Genomic DNA, 17,867 nt, shown 5'->3' on the forward strand with positions numbered 1-17,867 from the left:
TCGAAAGCACGTCAAAGTGCAAGTAGATAAATAGGTACCGCTCTGGCGGGAAGGTAAATGGCGTTTCTGTGCACTGCTCTGGTTCGCCAGAAGCGGCTTAGTCATGCTGGTCACATGACCTGGAAGCTGTATGCCGGCTCCCTCGGCCAATAAAGCGAGATGAGCGCCGCAACCCCAGAGTCGGCCATGACTGGGCCTAATGGTCAGGGGTCCCTTTACCTTTACCTTTACCTAGATAAATATTTATACTTTTATTAATTTAGCAGGGTTTTTTGCATTATAATTATATGAACACCATTCCCAATTTTGTATTTATTATATTATGGAGAGTTTCTTTTAAAAATCTGATCGGAAATAATGGAAAACCGTAGTTTCAGAGTAGCACAGACAAGTCTTCACAAGCCTCTGATTCATGTCCTCCTTCATCTCCCCTTGGGAGCACCAGGCGCACAGTGGTGTGGCTCATATAGGCTTGTTCCTGCAGCAGAAAACCATGGTTTCCCTTACATATGAACCAGACCATAGGCTAAGTTCTCCTACAAACTATGGAGAAGAACAGGAAACTAGGACCCTTCCTGCTGTCCTCCTGCAGGTGGATTTCTTCACCATGCGTAGCTTGAACATTTCATACAGATTCCAAACCAGCAAACAATGACTAGCGTTTGCCTTCCAAGCCAAAATTGGAAAGCATGGCTTGAAGCAAGTTTCTGTTTCTGGTTTGGAGGGAAAGTGCTAGCCATAGACTGCCAGAGGCAAATTACATAACCAGTGATAAGAAAACAGAAAGAGAAGCTGTGGGTAGAAAGCACAGTGCAGACTTTCTATGCAAAGGATCCCAGGGTCAAGTCCATGGAATCGGAACAGGTGAAATGTTTTTTTGGGAGATGATATATAATGAGTTGAAAAAAATGTTGAAATATACATTTACAAAGAAACCAGAAGCATTTATATTGGGAATGGTGGGAAGTGATATAAATAGAAAAGGATGTAAGCTTTTTTTATATGCAGTAACAGCAGCTAGAATACTATTAGCCCAGAAATGGAAGCAAGAAGAATTGCCAACGATTGAAGAATGGAGGATGAAGTTGATGGACTATGCAGAATTAGACAAATTAACAGGAAGGATCCGAAACCGGCAGGACCAGAAATTTACCGAAGACTGGAGTAAATTTACGAACTATATGAAAAGTATTTGTGATGATCAGACAACGTTTGCAGGTTTGCAATAAGTTCTGTGAGGAGTATTGTTGGAAATATTGTAAAAATGGAAAGGGGGAGATGATAAGTTAAGAGAGGTAAAGACAATATAAAATTAAGCAATGCATAAAAAGGTTAAGACGGAAGATCATCAGAGGTGCTGATGGAAGTCCAAAAAAGTGTATTTGTAATAATTTGTGTGGTACGTTTTATAATTTGTATGTTAAAATTAATAAAAATGTATTTTTTTTAAAAAAAAGTCCATGGAATCAGAACAAACAGCAAACGGAGTAGAAGGCATGGCTGGTGAGCAAGAAGTATGAACAAGAGCACTCCTCTCTGTTGTGGATCCTGTTTGCTTGCAGTAAGTTAAATGCCTCCAGAGCAGGTGGTACATTTTCAGTTGAAGAAAAACACAAAAGGCAGCCAAAATGAATAGTTGTTGGGGCAAGGTTGTACGGAGAGTACGGAAGTTGGCAAAACAATACTGTACTGCCCTTTTGAAACAAACAAAATGAACAGAAAGGAATCTTATTTCTGGATGTTGGACAGCCCAAATATTTTCACTGTCGTGTTGAGAGAATCACAAGAACTGCCTCCTCAAGCCTCCTTTCTTTAGAAACAATATATTTTAACATGCTTACGCCCTGAATTGTGTTTTCAAGGATACTAACAGTGTGTTACAGTGTGGCCTGTATCTGTTCTCATATTCTATGTCCACATCTTGCAAATGTATAAAGTATCAGAGTCTGGGAGGATGTGCGGATGAGCAGGACTTCCTTATAGTGATCAAAAACGGTTTCGTTGCCTGACATCCCTCTAGATTGCAAAGAAAAATCAGAATCATACCAAATTTATATATCTTACACATGCAACAATTCACACTGCAATCCTATCCTCGCTGACTTGGGAGTAAGCCCCACTTAATTCAACAGGACTTACTTCTGAGAAGACATGGTTAGGATTGTCATTGCAGCTCCTGGAATAGTTACAGTGTTTTTGTTTTTAAATAAATCAAGGACCGCCCTTGTTAATGTCACTGTATTTTTAATTGCAAGAGTGATCATACAATTAATCTCGCCTACAGAATCACAACTGTTTGAGAGATACACAGTGGAAGGCTGTGCTCAAAGTCACATGCTCTCAGAGTCGCAGGTCACAGAAATTGCCCATTGACCCCAACAGCTGTGCAGGATGAATCACATTGAGACTGCAAACCTAAACACACGATGTGTAAGCCTAGGTGAACATAGCGGGAATTCCTTCTTGTAGCCCCTCCAGACATCCTTTCAAATGTGTATTCATGATGATTTATGCTCATGATGGTATCAGAAAAGTTACTGGTGATCCCACTGTTTGCACCTGTGAAACTTTTGTGGCAGACATACTGCTTCATTTCCAATCAATGGTTGTCCCGTAGCTTCCCGCTTAAATCCTGTAACTTTTTATACTATAAATGTTTGGGGTTGCAATTAGTGGTCCAGCTCTTGTTGCACCCTACTGCAGAACTGCTCCCCAGAATGCAATAACGCAGGGGAAGCATCCCAGAACCAGTGCTATTTTTCTACTAAAAGAGATGCCGGAACTCACCATGAATGCCTCCCTTCTCTTAGATGGGAGTGCTGCTGGGAGATGCGGGTGGCGCTGTGGTCTAAACCACAGAGCCTCTTGGGCTTGCTGATCAGAAGGTTGGCGGTTCGAATCCCCACAACATGGTGAGCTCCCATTGCTCTGTCCCAACTCCTGCCAAACTAACAGTTCGAACGCATACTAGTGCAAGTAGATGAATAGGTACCACTGCAGGGGGAAGGTAAACGGCGTTTCCGTGCGCTCTGGCTTCCATCATGGTGTTCCATTGTGCCAGAAGCAGTTTAGTCATGCTGGCCACATGACCCAGAAAGCTGTCTGTGGACAAACACCGGTCCCTTGGCCTGAAAGTGAGATGAGCGCCACAACCCCACAGTCACCTTTGACTGGACTTAACCATCCAGGGGTCCTTTACCTTTATACTTTTTTTCTCTTTGAATGGCAATGACACCCACCTGAGAGGTGCCAAAACTGAGTTCCAGTGAGTTCGGGGGGGGGAGCCCTGCACAGAACTAATAAAGAAGAATGGTGTGTGGACAGTTTAAATGCACAACTGTCCCAGTGGCATAGGGATGCGGGTGGCGCTGTGGGTTAAACCAGAGCCTAGGGTTTGCTGATCAGAAGGTCGGTGGTTCAAATCCCCACAATGGGGTGAGCTCCCGTTGCTTGGTCCCTGCTCCTGCCAATCTAGCAGTTCGAAAGCACAGTCAAAGTGCAAGTAGATAAATAGGTACCACTCCAGCAGGAAGGTAAACGGCGTTTCTGTGCACTGCTCTGGTTCGTCAGAAGCGGCTTAGTCATGCTGGCCACATGACCTGGAAGCTGTACACCGGCTCCCTCGGCCAATAAAGCGAGATGAGCGCCGCAACCCCAGAGTCGGCCACGACTGGACCTAATGGTCAGGGATCCCTTTACCTTTACCTTTACCAGTGGCATGCTGCAACAGCCTAGAGGGTCTCTGCAGAAGGCTGCACTACCAGGTTGGAAGTTGCAGAGGCCTCTTGGATAAAAAAAATCCCCAGGTTGCGGATTTACTGAAAGGCAGTCAACGACATGCAGGGTGGATCCAAATACTGTTGCCTTATTTTTGCAACCTGATTACACTACACAGCTGCCCTTGAGAAAACTTCTGCTGGATTCAATTTTTATATGTTTCAGTGTACCTGTTTCACTAAGTACCCTAAACTGGATGATTTAGAAACCCCAGAGGAGATGGCATCAAGTTTGTCTGCAAGATCGATCCTGGCTGCTGTATCCCAGGAGCCTAGAATGATCACAAACCTTGTATTCTGAAAGCATTCACTAAGGCCTTAATATAATTTTAAAGCAGCTCTATTACTGTCGTTTTTTCAGGCTAGGAACCTGCAGAATATTGACTGTAAGTCTGCCCCCTTATAGGGCAGGCAGCTTTGTGGGAAGGCCCCGGGCTTCCCTGGTAAGCCTGTCTATCACAGGCCGGATCATCTTCCTGCCGCAGGAGTTAGGGGGCGTCCCCATGGGTGCAGGACCAAACAACTAATTGTGGCCCTTGGCAAAGTTTAAATGCCCAGCCTGTGGGGGCTTTTGGCCTCTCTCTTGCTGCGTCAGTTCTCACCCTCCCTCAAATCGGAGTTTTTTTACGGACGGTACAACCTTGCTATGGACAACGCTGGCTGCCTAATTTTCAGGGGCCGGGCAGGAATTCTTCCCACGGCTAATGGGCATCACCATTTGGGTTTTCACCTACCTCACAGCAATCGTCACAACTTCATAAGGCAGATGGGCATTGGGTAAGCCTAGTTTTGGTTGGAGAGGAGGTTGTAGCCTCCTCCTGCCCTTCCGCGGGTAAGGGTATCCTGTTAAAAGGATGCAGGAGGAGTAGCTCCTGTCTGATGCCCAAACAGGGGCTAGGGCCATACCACTCCTTCAACGGGGACCATTTGCAATTTGACACAAGTCAGAGGGCATCTCTCCCCCCCCCCCACTGGCTTCACCCTTAGAAACACTCCCAGCGGACAGGTTGGAGTGACATACACAGTTGCTTGCCTCAATGCCTATGGCCAAACCTTCACATCTGTAACCAATAAAGTTGTGGCCTTATTTGATCCCAAAATCAATATGCTGTGTGTTGTCTAGTTATTCGCACATTAGGGAACCGGGTGGTCACAGGGCCTTGATATGCAAGCTGCCCAGCATTTCCTGAACAGCTTTAAAAACCCTCTCTTTTCAGAGGTTTGCTAAACATTGACACAAACCCAGCATTCCCACGTATTTTAGAAATCTGTGGCTTGTAAACACATCACTAACTAGAAATCACTTAACCTACACAGTGATTGTGTACACTGGCATTAAGAATCCTGAAGTTCTGTTTTATTTTGTTCTGTTTTGTTCTGTTTTATTAAGGCTGCCTTGGAGTTTATTAGTCTAACATTCTATACCACTTTCCTGGGAGTTACCTCACTGAAATCAATATAATTTACTTCTAAGTAGAAATATAGGGTTGTGCTGTTATTTTGTGTTCTATTGCATTTTTAAATGTATTTTACTGTAGTTGTGTTATTGCTGTTCACTACCTTGAGTACCATTTGGTGGAAATGAAGGATACAGATGTAGCAAACAATTGCATTTCAATGGCCTGCTATATAGTTTTATCTTTTTTAAAAAATAAATGCATGAGTGCATTAGACATCTGTTGCATAACTCGGTAGCTAATGAACTCCGAAATCCAAATCGTTCCCAATAAAGGTATAACCCAACTAGGGACTTCCTAAGATCCCAGCCCTCTTTTTGACCAACATAAGTGCCTTTGATTTTTATGCACGTTGGTAGTCAAAGGTTGCTCTTAAATTTCTTCTTTTATTTCTCGCCCTTTTAGTGGGCTTGCTGTTGTTTTCTTGCGCTGAGCAACCTCCTTGTTTTCTATTCTGTATGGAACTGCTCTAGGCTTGTTAATGCTGCTTGCTAAAAGCAGTGGGGAAGCTGATTCACCCAAGACCTTTAACTCTTCATGCAAGTGGTCCCAGCTATCTCCAGGCACGCACAAAGATAGCCAAATGCAACACAGAGATTTGATCATTGGATTCCTGAAACAGCAGCACTTTTTCCACCCAGAGCTGGAATTTCCTCCTGCCCAGCTGTATCCACAAGAGAGGAGTTCCCACATTACACGGTCCTCATGCGTGCATACCCAGAAACGGCTGTGGATAATCACATACAGGAGGGAAATGTCTTGCTTATACAACAAGCTTATAGAACTGTGATGCTATCAGACTCCAGATCCCATCATCCCCAACCACTGTTCATGATGGCAGGGGCTGATGGGACCTGGAGTTCAACAACATCTGAAGGGTTACAGGTTCCCTATGCTTGTAATAAAACCTACTGGCTTTCCAAAACAACAACAACAACAACAACAACTCATCATTGGGAATATGTGAATCAGATCTACATGTGTAAACAGAGCCCCCATTGAAAGTGCAGCAACAAGGGATGCTGCTGAGCCACAACAATACATTCATTTCCTAGTTCCTATCAAATAAACACAAAAAATCAGAATCAAAGTTTATCTGTTTCTGGAGTGGGAAGCTTGTGCCCTACCCCCAATGTCCCTGGGCTAAACTCTGAGCGTCCCTGACTAGGTCTGTTGGAAGTGGGAGTCCAATGACATCTGGTAAGGTAAAGCTAACGGACCCCTGGATGGTTAAGCCCAGTCAAAGGCGATTATGGGGTGCGGCGCTCATCTCACTTTCGGGCAGAGGGAGCCGGTGTTTGTCCACAGACAGCTTTCTGGACCATACGGCCAGCACGACTAAACTGCTTCTGGAGCAACGGAACACCGTGACGGAAACCAGAGCACACGGAAATGCCATTTACCTTCCCACCACAGTGGTACCTATTTATCTACTTGCACTGGCATGCTTTCAAACTGCTAGGTTGGCAGGAGCTAGGACAAAGTAACAGGAGCTCACCCTGCTGTGTGGATTCGAACCGCTGACCTTCTGGTCAGCAAGCCCAAGAGACTCAGTGGTTTAGACCACAGCGCCACCCGCAAGTGCATATGCATGTGTAACAGGAGTCGACTATAGCATTAAGACATGTCCTCACCTTACATTCAAGGCATCAAGTACTTAAAGTTACATTAAACAAAGAACTCTCTCTCCACCATCCCCCCCCCCCTTCATGGCAGGAGGCAAACTGATTTGACAGGCTCGCAACAGAGCTCCGAGTCCAACGCTACTGCCAAAATGATACTGAAACAGTATAGCCACAGAAGTTGCTTTTTAAAAAATATATGGCACTAAAAGTCAAGACAAGAGAATTGTGGATTTATATGAAGCAGCAGCAGCAGCAGCATATACTGCAGCACACTGATTCCCTAGATTTGGTGGGTTACAGAACAAGAGATCATTGCGGTCTAACATGCTATATTTGAAAACAGGCTGGGTGGCAGTGGTGGGGGAGGGGGGCTTTCCACCTGCAGCTTTTCCTATGCAACAGAGCCAACTGTTTGGATTATAGGCTGTTCATAGGATATTTCTGGATTCATTTTAAAAATAAAAATAAAAAGACCTGTGTTTCAGAACAACGCTCCTGTGTGTGGGAGTGCAGCTGTAAAGCAAAGAGCATTGTTATGCAAGCAGATATGAATCCATACCCAATGATCAAATAAGGTTTTGGAATTGTTTTGACAGTTGCTAGCTAGCTCCAATCAACTCTTCATCAGAGTGTTCGTAGGCAAAGATAAGAGCCATGATTTGACACGCAGTTAGGCACCCTCAAGTCAATTGATTTCAAAGGGCTTTAGGTACATGGAAACTCTGTGGCAAATACCTTTACTGGTTATAATTTTTTGCAACAGAATGCTACGTCGTTTGGAAACAAAGTTTCTTTCTTTTTGAAAAAAGTAAGTTCAGTGAAACCTACCTGTTTTAATCATCATCTCTATTATTTCCTTGGTTAGTGTGTTGGATCAGGACCTGGGAGGCAAGAGGGATCAAATCCCAATGTAGCCATTGCAGCTCCCTGGGTGACCCTGGGCCAGTTGCAATCTCTCAGCCCAACCTACCTCACAGGGTTGTTGTAAGGAAAAAACCATATAAGCCACCTTGAGCTTCTTAGAGCAAAGGTGGGATACTGAATAAAAACAACCTGTTCATTTTACACGCAACTTAAGTCTTACTGTAGTGTGGAAGATTTGTATCATTAAGTCCCAAAGCATCGACTGTGTTTTCTGAAAGGCAAGCAAACAAACAAAAAACAAATACCTTCATAGAATAGATCCAGAGGCAGTTTATAGAGATAATAAACTGTGCGTGATAATTTACAGTAGACTAGACCGACACTGGCTACACTAACCAACATTGAATATTTACTTACATAAGTTGCATGGCAATGCTATCTGTTGCTCTTACAGAGCTGGACAGCTTGCCTTCTTTGGCACAAAGGACAAGCCGCAACTGGCAAAGCTGCACAACTGTGTTGTCAAAGAATGCTCACGGAACACTGCATGTTCCGGACAGCAATGTTTTATTGGCTTCCTTAAAAGTGCAGCGTTTTAGCCACTTAACTTGAAACTTTGGGGGGTCTGCTGTTGTTTATAGCATCCTCTCATACAGTCCATTTATAACCGCTCCCCCCGTAATCTAAACATGCTTGCATAGCAACAAGTCCAGCAGCTTTCAGAAGGTACTTGTTTCCTGCTTGACACATTGATTTCCCCCCACAGATTTCCCCCACGGAAACGACTCCAATTTTCATAATTCACGCACCAGATTTCTGACCCGTGTGCACAACAAACCCCTGTGACACACTGCACAAATGGCATGGTCCCCCTCCAACACAGGCATTATTGCCATACACAAACAAACCCACCACAACTCATGAGCGCATGCACCCATGTTTGGGATCACCACATTGGGCTCCAGAACAGAACATCATCAGCAGAAAGGGAATGTGGACCATTCCCTGTCTCCCTTGTTTCTGCAAAAGAGTAGGGCTTCCAGAAGCACTGGGTGTGGGTGAGATCTCTGACAAAAGTCAACAGGCAAGGTAGCAGAAATCATTAATATTCTGTTGTGCATCAGCAACCTCTCACTAAATAATAACAATAAGCACATGCAGGCAGGCCTTTTTAAAAATATACACCGGCCATTTTTCATAAATTATATCGTATTCCCATATCACATTTAGGGGAAGGGACATAGCTCACCGGAATAGAAGGTTCTAGGTTCAATCCCCAACATTTATAAGTAATGTTGGGAAAGATTCCCTGGCTGAAACCCCCGGAAAGGAGCTGCCTGTCACTGTAGACTTAACTAGATGGGCAAAACTGGTCCCACTCAGTATTCCACGAACCTTTACCCCCACGTTAACTGGGAACAACAGTTATGTCTATTTTAATGTTTCCCTAGGCATTCTTCACCTTGGGCAGGAATTACAACTGGTGGTTTATCACCTGTGTTACAGCTACAGCCCAAACACATCAGTATACAAGTCTTCACGCTTCTCTTAGCAGCTTCCAAATATTATTCTCCATATTACCTCATCAGACCAGCAAGGGGGGGCGGGGAGGGGACTCTAAGAGAAATAGCAACAGAATGATGCAGCCAGGTAGTTTAATAAGAGCAATGCATTTAAGATTGCCCAGCTGCAACTGACAAAGCCCAAATTGGATTAACCAGCTAGTGTCTCATCACACAAAATTCAGCCATAGCACTAATAACTTGGTGGGTTCCAGGCACACAAACACTCAGCACCTGCTTCATAATAAATAATAATAATAATAATAATAATAATAATAATAATAATAATAATAATAAGCTATTTAAGTTTTAATTTAAACAACACCAGGAAATAATTCAGATAGGAAAGCATATCCCCCCCGCCCCCCATGCACATCCTAGAAAAGTGTCGCTTACCTTCTGCAAAACAGAGGCCACCCTTTCTGAAACTGGAGTGCGAACGCTTCAGAAATGCTAAAAGTTAGACCTGAAGCTAGGGAAACATTTATAAGAACTGCAGAGGGCACTGACATTTAATCCCGGATGCACATACGGGGGTGGGAGGAAAAGGTGACCTGCTCGGCACGTACCGAATAATAATAATAATCTCTACAGTATTAATAAAAACGGTTCGGATGCAAGCGGAGCTCTATGGAGAGACCTGCCAGCAGTGCCGCTGGAGGGCAGGGGGTGGGGATGTTGCATTTCGCCGGGAACAAAGCGCCAAGGTGAAGCAGACCGGGAGCCAAGAAAGCGCTTTCGCCCCAGAAGGGCTGGAGAAAGAGCAGAGCCACGCAAGGACTACCCACAACAACAACAACAGAAAGAGCGCCCACCCACCGCCCACCTAACGCGAGGAACTAGCCGACGGCTCTCCTCTCCGCGCGCTTACCGGGAAGCAAATCCCGCGGGGCAGCGCGGGGCTTACTTCCGAGTAAAGGGGCGCGGAGCCAGCTGGAGAGAGGAGGTAGATGCAGGAAGGGAACCGTGTGTCTGTCTCAAAAGTGAGACGAGCCGAATGGAGAGTCTCTCCCGACCCCCGAGGGAGGGGTCGGTCAGGCTGCAGCCCCCTCTGCATAGCAGGCAAGCGCGCCTCCTATGCGCCTCCCAGGCGCCAGGCGATGGCAACTCCGCGCCCCTTGTACCTGCCGGCCGGCCCCCTAGACTCGCCAGCGCCGGAGATCCGCTGACGCGCGGCTGGCGACCTCAGCACGGAACACAGCCCTGTGCCTGCAGCAGCAGCAGCACCGCATTCCCCCCGTCCACCACCTCCTCCTCCCCGCCTGGTTTTGCCATTGCTCCCGCCAGGGTCTTACATCAGCTGCCGCCGGAGGATTCCGGAGAGGAAAGGCGAGTAGCAGCAGCAGCAGCAGCCAACCAGCCTTTCTGTTTGCACAAGATGCTCCGGGAAGGAGAGGGAGGGCGGCTTTCCCCGATGTCTCCCACTCCCTCCCTCTCTCCCTCCTCCCTCCGGGCCAGACTTTGGCGAGGTGCTTTGTTATTGGCGGACGCCGCCGCTGGACTTGCTACTCCCGGGTGGTTTCCCCCGAGCAAGCGTGAGAAAAGGACGCCAACTCCGCCGGCGCGCAAAGGGAGCGCGCGCTCCTCCAGCAAACGCGGCCCAGCCGGGGTGGGAGAGGAGGGTGCTCAGCAGGCGCGTGCACAGACTAGGAAAGAGGCACGGCGGGGGGGGGGCGTCTATGTAATCCTATGCATTGCTGATCGAGGCTGGGGGGGCAGAAAAGGGTTATGCGCGCGCCAAGGACGGGGGCCCACCCGCTTTATAAAATGCATTATTACGCACTCTGCATGGCCAGGGCTCTCCGGCTGCTGGCGTCTCCCCGCCGCCAGGGGCAGGACGAGAGAGAGAGAAGCGCCAGCCAAACTCCTGCCTCCCTCCTCCCACCCAGGGCACTTGCAAGCTGTGCATGACAAGTGCACAAAGGCGAGGCCCTGCTCGGTGCCTCTTTCTCTTCCGCACGGCGTTTGTTGTGCGCGCATAAGGCAGGAGGCGCCTTACTGTCGGTGCCTGCGCATAGGTGGAGGCGGCCAGCGGCAGCGATACCTGCCAACAGGAGCATAGCAGCATCATTTGGCCCCCAAATCGAAACAATCCTCAAAAGAGTTTGGGTTTAGGGATTGGGGGAGCGGGAGCGGTCAGAAATAAGCCTACCCAAACACACAAGGCAAAGAGAAACTCTCAAAGTTATTTTAAGCGAGGGTGTGTTCTTAAGTTTATGATTGGTCAACAAAATTACGCTGCCTTTTATTTGTTTGGATGACGTATTTTATTGTTTGATAATTGATGAGTGGAGGGTTGCTCATTGAATACACTGCAGTTCCTGCTGGTTTCTGCACAAAAGTATTCTGAACAAAAAAATAATAATAAAAGCTATACTCCCTTTGTAGGTAGAGGGTCGTTGGGGTTTTTTTGCAGGTCCTTTGTACATCTTATCTATCAAACCTCTTTTGCCTTTAAAAAGGTAAAGGGACCCCTGGCCATTAGGTCCAGTCGTGGCTGACTCTCGGGTTGTGGCACTCATCTCGCTTTATTGGCCATGGGAGCCGGCGTACAGCATCCGGGTCATGTGGCCAGCATGACTAAACCAGAGCAGCACACGGAAACACCGTTTACCTTCCTGCTGGAGCGGTACCTATTTATCTACTTGTACTTTGACGTGCTTTCAAACTGCTAGGTTGGCAGGAGCAGTGACCGAGCAACGGGAGCTCACCCCGTCGTGGGGATTCAAACCGCCAACCTTCTGATCGGCAAGTCCTAGGCTCTGTGGTTTAACCCACAGCGCCACCCGTCTCCCTTTTTCTTTTGCCTTCGCTTCTATCCAAATCCTGTATAATCTTACTCCTTACAGGTTTCCCATAGGCAGCTGATTAGCTACTTGGAGAATAGGATGCTGAACTAGATGGGTCCTTGGCCTGATCCAGCAAGCCTCTCTTATGTTCTTATGTTATGTCTGGTTCTCAGAAGAAGATATTTACATTAGTACTATTGTGGGGAAAGTAGAGCACAAAAACATAAATGCAAGCAGTCATTGCTAAACCCAACTCATTGTTACAAATAAATAAATAAATGCGAAGCTTCCAGCTTGTTTTAATTCAAATTGTATTTTAATTGTGATGTCAACCTACTTCCTGCCCAAATATTTCCTGGTGTGGGGAAAATGAGAACAGCACATTTTGCTTAATGGATAATTCAGATGGGAGGCTTCCATGCTACGCTACACTTGCTAAATGTTTGGAAACCTGTATTATAGTTCAGTACATGTTTACAGCTGTGAGCTATATGGTTCTACAAGCAATGTGTTGTTAGTCTGAGAGAGATCAGCATTTCCACATTTCTAAGGTAGCCTAGAGAAACTCATTATAGGGCTGAGTAGCTTGTATATAGTTTGAATACTTGCATACACATGGTGGGAATTACAACAGGAGGTGATAAATTGGGGGGGGAGGCCCCCACAGCTATTCCTAGGCCCCATGCTGCTTCCTTGTTTTGATTCATAACTTGAAACACAGTAATGGGTTTAAAACTTGTAGCTTGAATTGAAAACACAAGGATTGGAATGCAAATGATCTTGAAAATTGGAGAGCAAAACTGGCAAAACTGAAAGCATTCGATCAAAAGTAAAAAAGGCAATCATATTGCACACATACTTGTTTTATTGTAAAGATTGATCTCCTGCTCTTCAGATTCTCACAGTAACTTGACAACATTTCAAAACACCATAAAACAAATGTTTCAAATGATTCCCATAATCAGGGGAACAAGCGTGTTCAAAGAGTGGCAAAGAATGATTTCAAGATATATCTGGCAGGGCAAAAAGCCAAGAATACAATTTAAGCTATTAACAGATGCTAAGGAAAGAGGCAGTTTTGCCCTGCCAGACCTGAAACTATACTATGAAGCGTCTTGTCTCTGTTGGTTAAGGGAGTGGATAAAATTAAAAAATAACAAATTATTAGATCTAGAAGGTTTTGATAATAGATTTGGTTGGCACGCTTATTTATGGTTGGAGAAGAAGAAAAGCCATAAAGGTTTTGATAATCATATCTTTAGGAGCTCCATAATGGAAATATGGGAGAGGTATAGAAATATATTAGAACCCAAAGTTCCGCACTGGTTGTCACCACTAGAGGTAATGAGTGTAAAGAAAATCAATATGAGAAAGAACTGGATAACTTATGGAGAGTTAGTAACTAAAGAAGGGGGGAAATGGAAAATGAAGCCATACGAACAAGTTAAAGAGCATGTTTACGATTGGTTACACTACCTGCAAGTAAACGAAAGGTTCAAAAAGGACCTTAAAGAGAGGGGATATACAGAGAAAGAATCGAAATTTCAAACAGAAATAATTGATAATGATGTTAAGATAATGTCAAAAATGTATAAAATACTTTTGGAATGGCAAACAAAGGATGAGGAGATAAAGTCGGTCATGATACATTGGGCCAGAGATTTTGGTTATAATATACAATTGGATGACTGGGAAAAGGTATGGAATGAAAATATGAAATTTACTGCATCTACGACGTTAAAGGAGAATGTTATGAAAATGGTATATAGATGGTACATTACACCTGTAAAGTTAGCAAAAATGTATAAGACATGTAATAAGTGTTGGAAATGTAAAGAAAAAGAAGGGTCATTCTTTCATATGTGGTGGGAATGTAAGAAGGTAAAGGGTTTCTGGGAAATGATTTACAATGAATTGAAAAAGATGTTTAAATATACATTTGTTAAAAAACCAGAAGCCTTTCTGCTAGGAATAACAGGAAGAGAGATAAATAGAAGTGATTATAAACTTTTTCAGTATGCAGTAACAGCGGCAAGAATATTGATGGCCCAAAAATGGAAACAAGAGGAACTACCGACATTGAATGAGTGGAGAATGAAACTTATGGACTATGCAGAACTGGATAAAATGACTGGGAAAATTAGATATCAGAAAGATCACAAATTCATCGAGGACTGGGGAAAGTTTACGGATTATCTGAAAACTATATGTGACGAACAGATAACGCTAGTGGCTTTTAAGGAGGCTTTGTGAAAAAACAAGGTATATTGTAAAAAAGAAATAGATATGGAAGGTTAATGTTAAATTGGCAATACCATAAAGAAAATGCGGGAAAATAAGAAAAATGGATGATTGAGGGAGGTGCCGATGGAAGTTCAAAAAACAGCAAACATGTAATTATGGTGGTATGAATTATTTGTAAAAGAAAAACTTAATAAAAATTTATTAAAAAAAAAAATTGGGGGGGGAGGCCCCCACAGCTATTCCTAGGCCCCATGCTGCTTCCTTGTTTTGATTCATAACTTGAAACACAGTAATGGGTTTAAAGCTTGTAGCTTGAATTGAAAACACAAGGATTGGAATGCAAATGATCTTGAAAATTGGAGAGCAAAACTGGCAAAACTGAAAGCACTCGATCAAAAGTAAAAAAAGGCAATCATATTGCACACATACTTGTTTTATTGTAAAGATTGATCTCCTGCTCTTCAGATTCTCACAGTAACTTGACAACATTTCAAAACACCATAAAACAAAAGTGTACCATGAAATCTGCAAAGTCTGTGCAAGTACCACAAATTCAATGAAAAAGCCTGGCACCAAAATGGCTTCAAAGTAGGTGTCAGATGAGCCTTCCTTGGTGAGAGCAATTGGGGTGCCACCACTAGGAAGCCCCTTTCCCTAGTAACTTTCCCTCCCCCCCCCCCGTATACCTCAGATGACAAGAGAACCCTTAGAAGGGTCTTTGATGAAGATGTATAGGAGAGCCTTCAGATGAGCACACGGGAATAAAGGAAAGGCAAATACATTATATTGGAAATATTCCAGAATTAGATATTTCTTTATTACAGAGGGTGCCATATTCATCTCTTCATGCAAGCTTTGCAACAGAGTCCCCCAGTAATTTTTTGGGCTACAGTTCCTGTCCATCATTCAGATCTTAAGCAGAGGCGTAGCTGTGCAGTCATAATGAATTTCAGAACAAATGCCAATGTTGGTAACCGGCAATATTTTATATTTGCCTGCACAGCCTCATGGTTCAAAGCAGGGGCAAAGAAATGTGTGTGTGTGTGTGTGTGTGTGTGTGTGTGTGTGTGTGGAGAGAGAGAGAGTTCTGCAGCTATTCCTAGGTCTCATGCTGTTTATCTATTTGATTTGTGGCCGGTGGGCTGTAAATAAATTATATTCATATTCATTTATGTGACAGAACTTGAAAGGAGGAGTGAGTAAATGAGCTTCTGTAGTTATATACCCAGAAAAGTGATGCCATATGGTTGCAGGGAGAATTATAGCTGCATATAGGAATAAAGGCTGCAGGTGTGCTGTTGGCAGGCATTGCTAGGCTCCACCCCAAGCAGTCAATCAAAAGTGAGAGGCAGAAATCCCAACATACAGTGGTACCTCGGGTTAAGTACTTAATTTGTTCCGGAGGTCCGTTCTTAACCTGAAACTGTTCTTAACCTACCAGAAGCCTTTCTTCTTGGAATAATAGGTCTGTAATTGCCCGAGAAAGATGTTAGATTGTTTTTGTATGCCACAACTGCTGCTAGGATTTTGTTGGCCAAGAACTGGAAAACACAACAGTGGAGGAATGGCAGATGAAGATGATGGACTTTTGGGAGCTAGCCGACCTGACTGGAAGAGTCCGCGACCAGAAGGAGGAGTACCAGGAAGAATTGATGAAATTCAAAGACTATTTAGCTAAATATGCTAAGATAACTTAAATAGAAATACTTGCAAGTACCAGATTGGCTTAGGATTTAAATATGATGTTACAGAATAATATGTTTAAAGTTAATATGAAAAGAAAGAAGGATGTTACCCGACTAAGTAAATTTTATGAGAAATTAGTTTTGGAAAACTGTTACAATGATATACATTGAAACTCAGCCAGGGGGATTTGAGGAAGTCATTTAATAATGTTAACAAAAGTGGAATTATTACAGTTAGGATTTAAGTTTGTTTGTTTGTTTATGTTTGTTATAAATTTGGAAAACCAATTAAAAAATTTGGGGAAAGAAAGAAGAAACTGTTCTTAACCTGAAGCACCACTTTAGCTAATGGGGCCTCCTGCTGCCGCCGCGCCCGATTTCTGTACTCATCCTGAAGCAAAGTTCTTAACCCGAGGTACTATTTCTGGGTTAGTGGAGTCTGTAACCTGAAGCATATGTAACCCGAGGTACCACTGTAATGTGTTTTGACTTAAGAATGAACATCTATATCTTGGGTTCATCAGATGTTGATCAACTCTGACTCCCATCTTCCTTGACCAATGGCCATGCTGGCTGATGCTGATAGGAGGTGCAATACAACAAAATCGCAGTTTCCAGAGAGCCAGTGTGGTGTAGTGGTTAAGAGCAGTAGTCTCGTAATCTGGGGAACTGGGTTCGCGTCTCCGCTCCTCCACATGCAGCTGCTGGGTGACCTTGGGCTAGTCACACTTCTTTGAAGTCTCTCAGCCCCACTCACCTCACAGAGTGTTTGTTGTGGGGGAGGAAGGGAAAGGAGAATGTTAGCCACTTTGAGACTCCTTAAAGGGAGTGAAAGGCGGGATATCAAATCCAAACTCCTCTTCTTCTTCCTCACCCCTTATGTACAGCACACATGCACAAGCATATACTCAGCCCCACCCCCAAAATGGAAGAACTTCGCCTTCAGGTGTATCCATATAGCTGTATGTGCACAGAGTGGGGGCTTTTTACTGGGTAGCTGGACATGCAGTACCTTCCCCTAACAACACAGGGTCTCAAGGCGAGCATCTGACATCCAGTCCAAATAAAAAGCTTCTAATCACTTAATATTCCCAGGCTTGGTTATTTCCTAACTGTGGATGCTGCTGTGCAAATCCCTCCTGTTGGAACATGACCCACCAACTTTTGTGTGTGTGTTTTTAAAAAATTCTTATTAGAGCACCTTCTTGTTGTTGTACCACTTTTTGCTCCCATGAGTCACAAAGCTGCTCCCATACCATAAATAGTACCACAACCACGACATAAATCATATAAAATAATGAACCAATCAACCACCTTCTATAAAACACTATTGACAAAGCAACTTTAAAAAATAGGCTAAACAGCACAACCACAAGAAAAGTCACAATATTCACAAAGCATTACAGTGCCCATAATCTATTAGATTTATATTATATTAAATAATATATTTATTATTATATTGTTAGGCACAGGTTTCTGTATGCCAGGGATCAGCAACTTTTTTCAGCTATGGGCCGGTCCACCGTCCCTCAGACCATGTGGTGCGCTGGACTATATATTTATTTGGGGGGGGGGGAATGAACTAATTCCTATGCCCCACAAATAACCCAAAGATGCATTTTAAATAAAAGCACACATTCTATTAATGTAAGAACATGCTGATTCCTGGACCGTCTGTGGGCCGGATTTAGAAGGCAATTGGGCCATATCCAGTCCCCGGGCCTTAGTTTGCCTGCCCATGTTGTATGCTTTGCTGCACACAAGCTATTGCAGCAGTAACTCAATATATAGCCTGCTCCTGTGTATGCCTATTTGGCAGCAACACCCACTTATTGGCCTAGGCCAGGCTTCCTCAACCTTGGCCC

General features: G+C 44.2%; 1 protein-coding gene across 11 annotated transcripts in view; it reads right to left on the reverse strand.

Annotated features, from left to right (window-relative positions):
• PLCB4 (phospholipase C beta 4) overlaps positions 1-10,682 on the reverse strand; it is a 208,693-nt gene extending 198,011 nt beyond the window's left edge. For 6 of the 11 annotated variants that reach the window (XM_053380664.1, XM_053380670.1, XM_053380668.1 and 3 more), the window contains exon 1: positions 10,580-10,682. The gene's annotated coding sequence lies outside the window, so the exon portion shown is untranslated. Of the gene's footprint in view, positions 1-9,680; positions 9,791-10,155; positions 10,272-10,408; positions 10,511-10,579 lie in introns of those variants that run through there. The other 5 variants (XM_053380665.1, XM_053380658.1, XM_053380667.1 and 2 more) reach the window with 3 other exon arrangements.
• Between the last annotated feature and the right edge of the window lie 7,185 nt (positions 10,683-17,867).

Source organism: Podarcis raffonei, chromosome 3 (assembly GCF_027172205.1).
Source record: "Podarcis raffonei isolate rPodRaf1 chromosome 3, rPodRaf1.pri, whole genome shotgun sequence".
Lineage (NCBI taxonomy): Eukaryota > Metazoa > Chordata > Lepidosauria > Squamata > Lacertidae > Podarcis > Podarcis raffonei.